Below are 9,982 nucleotides of genomic sequence, written 5' to 3'. Positions count from 1 at the left end.
ACATACTAATGAGAGGTTTGGTCTTCACAAGAGCTAAGCGCCATGTATGCTTCTGCTCGCTTGCCTGGAAGTCAGGCAGCGTCCTGTAATCCATAGAAAACACGTGGGATATATATTGTGAGTCCAAAATGGTCAACTCAAGAATTGCTTATGGAAATAAAAGGCTAAAGTTGATTCAAATCAATAGACTTAAGCTCCTTTTTAGGAGTTTAGTTGTTGAGCCAGAGGAAAATGTCATAAATTACTCATGCCCCAAATCAATAACTCAACTTTTAGAATGCATATGGTGAAACTCTACAAAACTTGAAGTTGTTTGTGCATCTTCTCACAACTAATGACATCATTTTATTTCTCTGGCAGCACACGGGGGAAGAAGTACGTGCCTTTACGTGACAAAAACACGTCAGTGGATGTGTGATTTAGTAAACACATTTAACCATGTAGTCTAATATAAACAAAATATCTTTAGTCACGATTATAAACAACGTTTTTATATTCTGCACCACTTGCATGCTAACAATTTTGGTGACGATAGAAAACAGGACTGTTCTGAAGTTAGTTGCTCAAACAAACAAGTCAGGGTTAGCATGTCCGAATCACGGTCAAGAAAATTTGGGTTCAACACTCTCCTATGTAAAGATTAACAAAATGTCTAAATTATGCATAGGTTTTAATGTGAGTGTCTATATGTGATCTATAGTGGACTGGAGACTAGTCCAGGGTGTCCTCCACCTCTTGCAAGACTTTTTTAAAAATCAGTAAATTGGGTGAAATCAAGCAAAGAGGAGATTAAACTTGACTGTTGTGGGACATTGTTGGAGACTTAGGGGCCAATCTTCAAGTCACAGTGAGTGACTCTGCCGCATGTTTGGCAGGTAAGCAGCCCCCATAAGAAGGCTCCAGCAAATCTCTGTACACTGGCAAGTCAAGTTTGCAAAGGGCGAGAGGGATGTAGACGAAAGGGAAAGAAAGACGGACCCCCATTTACAACCTGTTTGGGATTTGGCTATCGCACCGTGACTAACACCCCTGCTGGAGCGCAGATGCTGCTGAATTTTAAGTCTGGCATACTGCGGGAGGTACCCGCTTAGAAAGAGCACAGAACAAATGCCATCTGTCAAATAAACAAAACATATTCAACATTTTTTTTTCTTTCAACACAGGAGAAACTTCCCTGCGCTTTAAATGAATGCAAGCCATTCCACCTCAACACCAGACGGCCAATTATGTTTTATTTTGGCACTAAAAGTTTGAGAAGGTGTGCAGGATATTGCCCATAATGTATACACACAAGCAGCCTGCCGCCGCAGGACTTCTTTTTAAACGGGCCCCCCGGGGTTCCGAACTGGGGAGGGAAAGGTAGCACAGAGGCGGGGGCAACCACCTGCATGTGTCTGCTCATATTACATGTGTGCCAATTACTCGGTGACAGACAGGCAGAGGATGCTGACAGGCCATTGCTGTTTGGCACATGTCACGCACAAATGCTTCGCACCGGGCTAAGATGAAGGTTCGGCCTGACAGCTCGAATAGAGCGGGACTGAGGAGGAAAAAAAAAAAAACACGGGAGTCATGGTAGCGATGAAAAAAGTGCCTGGGTATTAATATTACATTCTTGTGTCTAAAGAGTGTGACAGGAGCATGACAAGAAGCATGTGGAAATTGCTCCAAAGTTTGCAGGAAGTGTTTGACTGTTAACTATTTATGTGGCACATAGGACGAGGTGGGGATTTAAGTGTGCTTGCCTGAGGCGCTATGGTACGGCTTTCTGTATGAAATTGTGATTTCATGTTAATGTCGGAGTTGTCAAACAACGAACAGAGGTGTAAAATAATGGATGACGCCCCAATCACTACCAACACAAATCCTCAACCCAATCATATTTACCTGACAGCAAATACGACTACCGTATTTTCCGCACTATAAGGCACACCTAAAGATCTCCAATCTTCTCAAAAGCCGACAGTGCGCCTTATAATCCAGTGCGCCTTATATATGGACCAATATGGATTTGTGGATGAGGACTAATTTATTAAAGTAAGCTTTACGTGTTTATTTTGTGTGTTGTGTGATATTAACGTTTGAGCAACGTTGAGTTATTGATATATTGTTATTGTTTTCACTATTTCGAGTGTTACTATATTGTGATTGCATTAATGTCTGAGCAACGTCGAGTTATTTATTCTATGCACCTTATAATACAGTGTGCTTTATATATGGACAAAGTTTTAAAATGGGCCATTCATTGAAGGTGGGCCTTATAATCCGGTGCACCTTGTAGTGCGGAAAATATGATAGTCTTGTATTCCAAACCCACAGTTGATGTTTTTTTTTAAAAGTGATTTTAACTCTTGGCCATCCTTTTCAAAACTGTACAATTGTCATGGAAATGAATCTTTGGCTAGCAAGGACATTAGAGTGTTTCAGAAACTCTGGTGTCAGGTCCCTAGATTCAAAACAGTAACACACAAACAGTATCCTGAATGAAATTGAGTTCCCGAGTGAATCACAACAACGATTGGATGGAATAGAGTGGACTGAATGGATAAGTGTTCTTTCTCCTTGAGGGGCGTCCATGTATTTGTGTGTGTCTGCATGAGTGATGGACATCTGTGGATGAATTCAAAAGAGGACGTAGAAGAATGAACGTCCCCCCCTCCCCGGTGACACCGGCCACCTCTGTCATAGATGTTTCCTATATGACATGATTACCAAACACTCTTACGAGGCCCACCGCTGCACTGCGCGCATCCCAATGTGACAAAAGAGCCCGTCTACTTGCTTTGTGTCCGTGTCAAGGATTCTCCCAGAAGCCTAGACGGGTTGCGTGACACCGTCACACTATCCATGGATCCCTGCAGGCAGCCTTGGGACAAGAAACTCATCATTGTCCCTCCCTATTTCTCCCAGGTGAACAACAGGGAGCAGGAGGATGGGGGTTTACGTGCTGATGAGGAGGAGGATGGTTGGCAGAGTGGCAATAGACCTCGGGCCTATTGTGGAGATTGAGAAATATCCACGGCGGCCACTCAGACAGGCAGCACGAAGGGCTACTCAGACGGACAGCTCTGTCAACGGTGATTACCCTGCTGCCATTCTGACATGGAGAGATTGGGGCCATATGAACGCCTCCGTAGCCCTAAGCGGTGTTTCGGGGGCAGGGGTTGGCGAGACGCGCCAAGCGCTACTTATGAGAGGTCATAATCAGATGTGAAAGCTGTCTTGTACGCTTACAGGCAGCATTGTGGCCCAAAGTGCCACTTGCTGTAATATTGATGCCGTCTTTCACCGAGGGTTGCATTAAGGGGACGGGTTGGAGGAAATTGCCATTAGCGCACCTTATAGCTTTGGATTTCAGGTTCAAGGATTGTGAACTCATTCCACTTGTGTCGAGGGATTCGGAATGTAAAACATGTAGGAGGATTATCATCCCAAGAGGGGATGAGTGTGAGATGGGAAGAATTGAAGGAATTGTCGCCGTTAAGCACTTAAAGGGATCGTCGAAGGTTTGTGTCCCGCGGTGTTGACGTGATTGTATGAAAATAACAACCTGTCACCAAAATAAAATGAAATCCTCACAAATCAGCTCCCCATGTGGTTTTCACACAAAAATATAAATGCATGCTACATGTTTGTTTTTCTTAGTGCGTTTCCCAGGAGTCAGTGCGGCGGAAACCCTCCATTAACTTGAAACCGTGCAGGCCGGTCAGCCGGAGTACTGTAATAGGTGTGAGGAAATGCTTGTGGAACCGATTTATTTGATGCCACTCTCACTTCCTCCAATCTAGTGCTACTTGATGGTTGCAGCGCTCACTAATAAAAAAAAAAAGGAGGCTGAAAATAGCAGATAGCACATCTCTGGATGAAAGGTGCCTCAAGGGTGGCTATCAGGACGGAGGCGCGCAAAGTATGCACCTCGCTCACATGCACATGCCAGCCCTCGGGGTCTTGGGGAGTGATGAGAGCTGACAGTGGTTTGTGTGCGATGACTACTTGTGTTTGTGATCCGCAGCCACTGAGCCGCCGCCGCCTTCACAAATCTCCAACGCTGGAAATAAGTGCCAAAAGATGGCCTCAAATCACAAAGCGAGCACTCTTTTTTTTTTCTCTCTCTCTCTAACACACAGGGGATGACTGGAGAGAAACACACGTTTTCCAAAGTTTGTTGTATCCTCAACAATAGAACTAAAAAAATGGTAAAAGTCTATATCTAGGTAGATCTTTTTCATGCATAATTAACGTGTGCATTAGGCACTAAACAGCGGTAATGATTTCAAAGTGCTGACCGGTAAAATTGTCCTTGCATTCATGGTGTCATCTGAAGGTCCTAGCAATGTAATTTGGAACGGTTAAACTCGTCCACCTTTGCCCGTCTTGCGTGTGAGATGGCACAGTAATGGGCCACCATTTGCATAAATCATGAGTCGGCTTCCCTCTTTTTAACATGACATGCAAACCACTGCAAAGTGTTCATATTTGGAATTATCAAGTGGATGTCAACCTGCACTTTTATGTCAAATTTAATGCAGCCTCAAGAATGCGTTTTGCACTGTAAGCCAATGTGCCAAAAAAAATCATATCAATTAATGACACATCACTGTCTCTAATTCTTATATAAAAAAAATCCTTATATACAATACAAATCGTTTCATATAGCTGAAAACGATATATTCATCCCTATAATTATGCTTATGATTCAAGTCAATGAGCAAACAAATTTCATTAATGGATTAAAAGCTAAAAAAAAATTGTCTGTTATCCAGAATTGAGCGGCAAAGAGGATTAGCCTGCAGGCACATTAGACTTATCATCGTATGCTAATAAGAATGATTAGTAATCAGTGGCTCCCCTAAATGCAGCAATTGGAATTTAAAAAAAAAATACTTTGTAGTTTTGAACTATTCTGAACACAATAGAGCCCAATGCTCAAGGGGTCAGACCCGAAAACAAACATTCGATGACTGTTTGCTGAACTTTATGTTTTGCTCAGGATTCACACTCAGTGAACCAGCTACTGTTAATATTTTAAGACAGCTAGGAAATAATTTGTGTGTGTGAGAGCCGGGACCACTTATAGCTTTTAAGTCCTTCCACTATAAATAGATCGTTATCGCTAAAATGTTAGTGTATGCATGTTTACATCCTTGGAGTATTTTATTGGCATTCCATTTACTTCATCTCTTTCGCTGCAGCTTCTTCCTAGTCCCATTTTTTTTTCCTCTTCTCTCTGGGTGAGTGGTCTCTGAGGGCTTCATTTAGAATGGCTGGTCACCCCTGCCTTGGATTCATGTTGGAGTACTGGGCCAATTCACACAGATTTGCTTTGGCATGTTCACTAGGGTGTGTTAAAGGTCTCCGAGAAAACAAAGTGTGACACGCATGTTAAGGCCATACACGTGGATTCCCAGCCGAGTGGTCACTCGCTTCACTGATGTATTCTCCCGACTGGCCTTTGTCCATCCGACAACAGGTAGTGATTCATAAATAAATCTGGCACCCTGTTCAAATGGTTTGTGGAGGATGTTATTAATATTGATCCAGTGGAAAATCCCCAGCCTCCTTAAAAAATCATCATGCCACAAATTATCTACAGTATTAAGGCAGAACTTTTTTCACCTCTAAGGACTCAAAAGCAACTTGAGGAAGTTTTATCTTGATGACGCCATGCTTCTGCAATGCTAGCACCTCCATCATCCACCTCAACCCGGTAATGAACCACAGCACCCAAACAATGAGTGCAGCAATTTAAGCAGGATGGAAAGAACCCATACAAATATATAGACACTGATTAATGAACGCTCCCTAAATTGGCAGAATATTTTATTTTCCACATGCTGAATCAATTTATTGTCTGGTGGGAGGGAGGGCTTTTCGGTCGTCTTCCATAAATAAGGCACATTAAGGCTTCGGTGAATTCACATACAAAGAGATAATGAGTCATTTAATGAAATGTAAGAAACGGGTCATTGTGGCTGAACCCCATTGACTCTGCTTATATGAAAGCCAGCGCATACTTTAATGTCCAATCAAAGCTCCGAGGAGGCCGAGAGATGAGCTAATCCAAACATGGCGGTTCTATGAGACGATGGACTTTTTGTAGTGTTTAAAGAGAAACACATGATGAAACCACTTCAAAATGTGTAACATCCTCCAAAGCATTTGTTTGACGCTGACGAAACAAAACTGACTGATGCTCTTGCATTCAAAAATCTCATTACTATGAAAGCTCCTTATATAATTGAGTTAGACATTTCACAGTCTATTACTAATCATGCAATGAGAACATTTGAAAAGTCGGCTTCCGTGTCCGACACTGTCTAATCCTTCCTTTTAATGTATCGGAGCCAAACAGTTTGCTTGACTTAGTCAAGCTAAGGCTCTCAGTTATAATGAAAGCAGAATGTATGAAACATTCAAGGAATGAGTGTTTTACTCTGGAGAAAAGTTTTTTCCTGGCTATCCAGCATGTCCTTGTTAGGGGATTTTGCGTTCTAAAGCAAGGTCAGAGCACCCGGCAACTTTTTAGCTTTATTAGCCGAGGGCTTGTCCTGAGGCGCTAAGTGGCTCTCACACAACAGCATAGATTGCAACCTCTGATTGCGCCTTACATCTGGCTCTCTTACTTTTTCATGTTGCGCCTTTTTTTTTTCCTCTACTGCTGCTTTCTGTATTGAGGTTTCCCCGCAGCTCAGCCTCAGCAGCATGGCTCCTCTTCTCCTCCAATCCTCCTCATTAGATTCTCCCCGGATAACCTGAGAAGCCCCTCTGCCGCCACCCCTCTCTCCCCTACCCACCATCTCGCCATCCCCTTTTCCAACCCCGACCACAGGATTCATCAGCTGGCGACGAGCGACCTTTGACACCGGCGCCTCGCAGGCAGGATTACCATTGAGTCCGGCTCATGCTTTGTTCCTCGCAGCCGAGGGAGCAGAAAGACTCTTTAATGAAATTCAAACTTTGGGCGTGTGGAGAGCTAGACATCTGAAGACCTTCTTGGCAATGTGTGGAGATCAAAACACCTTGAGCCAAGGCGAGAAGCAGAGAAGTGTGTTGCTTTGCTCTGTGAATGCGCAATGATAATGAGAAACAACGGTTGGCTTGGATGAGAGCCAAGGACTCAAACAAGTGCCTTCGATTACTTTTCATCTGAAAAGTTAGAGAGTTTAAATCAAACAAGAAGCAAAGCTGCTAAAATAAGTTATTCCGTATTTGAAAGGTACTTTCAGGAAATTGAACCTCGTAATGGCCAAAGTCACTGAGGTTGATGAACTTTGAGATGCACAGCCGTAATATTATTCCATGTTATTTTGCAATTCCCAATTTTGGTTATCCACAGCAATTCAATGTACAATAACAATCAAAAGAATCAATAATAATTTAATCTAAAAAGTATTTTATGTTTTCGTTTCACGCAGCCCTATTGCCCATTCTCGACGAATAAAAATAGTCTAAATCGGTCTATTCTCCAAATGTCCAATATGAAGAATCAGTTCATTGAGAAAAGGGGGGGGGGGGGAAAGAATCTATAAAGCCTGATAAGCTCTTCCATATGGTACATTGAGATGAGACTCTAAAATCCCTAAAAAAAAGGAAGACAAGGAAGGAAAAAGAATAGCAAATCCTAAAGGCCTCATCAATCACCGGGGAGCAGGCTCCATTGCTGGAAGCCCCGCTCTGCTTTTGTCATTGACAAAAAATAGCTTTCCATAGAAAAATGAGGGAGATCACACAGCCCGGTCCTGTATTGATTTTTATGGCGGATGATGGGGATGCTGGGTAGTGGAGGCAATGCTCTCGGAGCAGATGTCTAATGGTGTTTAGAGACTCTCTCCTTTATCAAGCCAGGCCAGCACTGACAGTAAGATGCTGGAGGGCAATTAAAATTAAAGCCTGGCTGATTAGAATATCATATTCATCTGGATGGTAATTACTATGTCTGGCTCCCTATAAATAATTAATTATGCAAAACCCATGCAGCTGCCACTGGCTAGAGTTAACTGACTTTCTGTCAACGTCTCACAGTTCGAGAAAGGATAAAGAGATTTGGGGAAATAAGCTCTTTAGCCGCTCGCTATCTGGGAGCCTGCTGGGGTGCGCACGCCGTGCCCGTTGAAACAGTGGCGGGGTGCCCTCACTGTGTGCAGGTGGCTTTCGTGACACATGGCGAGGGTTCTTGTTGCACTTGTAGTCACGTGAAAGGAAAAAAAAACAGTCTCCCTCCTCTTTATGACTTGTCAGCTTACAGTCATGTCTCACTTTTGTGACGCAACATCTCTGCATCAGTTAAAAATTCTCCACCATTAGCACAAAAAACATTGTACAGTAAAACTGCTCCTTATCTTGTCTGTTATGTTTTCATGCGATAACATAACTTTTTTTAAATACCGCAATTTTCGGACTATAAGCCGCACTGGACTATAAGCCGCACCAGCTAAAACTTGTGATTCCGGGTTCAAAATTTGCGAAAAAAGTCACGGCTTATAGTCCGAAATTTACGGTAACTATTAAAAAAATGCTAAAGGTTTTTGTAGGCTGTAAGCTGTTCAATGTTGATTTGATGTACAACAAAATTGCGTTTCAAGCTAGGTCACAAGAAAACAGTGACAGCTTTGTTCTCTTCTTAACGTTTCCAATCACGCAAACATAAACAATTACTGAATGTTTAATAAGTGACACTGAAATCACGTTTGTGGTCTACTCTTCATTACTGTGACCTTCTCCCAAAGACACTCATGGCACCACAAATTAGTTTCATGCTGCTAAGGATGTTAATATGGTAATCAAATTCAGGTTATATAAGCAGGGAAGGTTATTGTGTTTCATGTGGAAGACGTTGGTAAAAGGAAATTGAAAACAATTGAAAAGACCCCAGGATCACTCTGTGTGTTTATCTGTGTGTCCACTTAGAATTCTCCACTCTGTTACGCTTTTACATTCCCTCACACTATCATTTTAAAATTTGGAATATGTTTTATAGTTTAAGAAATATCTGCAAAAAAAATCAGCAACCCCAATTGCTGCATCTGATTTTCCCCTTATATTTACATTGCCGCAACACTCCAGCATGCTCAATGTAGTTTTACAACATTCTTATTGATTTTATTGTTCCACTGACCACTGGGATGAGGTAGCTAATTGTGTTCGCCGATGTTTAACTTGATGTATGCATGTTTTCCCTGTTAGCCTCGAGGAGTGCTACATGTGTTCTTTGATAATCTCTACGCAGAGGGAGGTTTGGCCATTATGGAAATTTCCAACTAAGCTATGTGAGCTTCGAATGAGCATCGTTGTACCACGGTAAAATCGTATTCCTGTCAATGCCTGGTTGGTTTACAACAAAATTTGAATGTAATTTCCATAATGAGACAAATTGATTTTGATTTTATTTTAGTGGATGCCATTTTTCAAAAACTGATCAATAATAAACCACAATGTAGATTAGTGGGGTTAATTATATTGATTCATGTTGGATAGATGGAATTTAATAAACGTATTTAATCGGATAGAAATAAAAATGATATCATAAATAATGGCTTCAAAATCATAACTGAGTGTAAACGCACTCCTGCTTTTTTTTTAATGTTTTCCTTTCTTTCATCTTGAAGTCACAAAGGTCGCCAAAGAACTATATGGGATGTTTTTAAATCTTTGAGCCAAAATGTTGGTGTATCAGCAGTATTGTTCACTCAAAAGATGTCTACAGTAAATCTGCAAATCATTCAACCGCTAACTAAGCCAATCAGTCAAGACCATCTACCCTGTGCGCTCTATTCGAATGCAAATCAGACTCTGAATGGCAGCCCATAGTTCCACTTGTGTGAGGGCACCTGCTGCTGCTGGCACATTGGACCTCACAACGGGGAACCATAGTGTCAAGTTTTGGCACCAGCTCAACACTTCTGTTTGCAAGGTCACACCGGTCGTGTTTAAGCCCCGCCTACAGTCTCACTCTTCAAACGTGTGCCAGACTCTGTGTCGTCTT

This window comes from Syngnathus scovelli, chromosome 14, assembly GCF_024217435.2.
Source record: "Syngnathus scovelli strain Florida chromosome 14, RoL_Ssco_1.2, whole genome shotgun sequence".
In the NCBI taxonomy this organism is placed as follows: Eukaryota; Metazoa; Chordata; class Actinopteri; order Syngnathiformes; family Syngnathidae; genus Syngnathus; species Syngnathus scovelli.
This window is presented reverse-complemented; position numbering follows the sequence as displayed.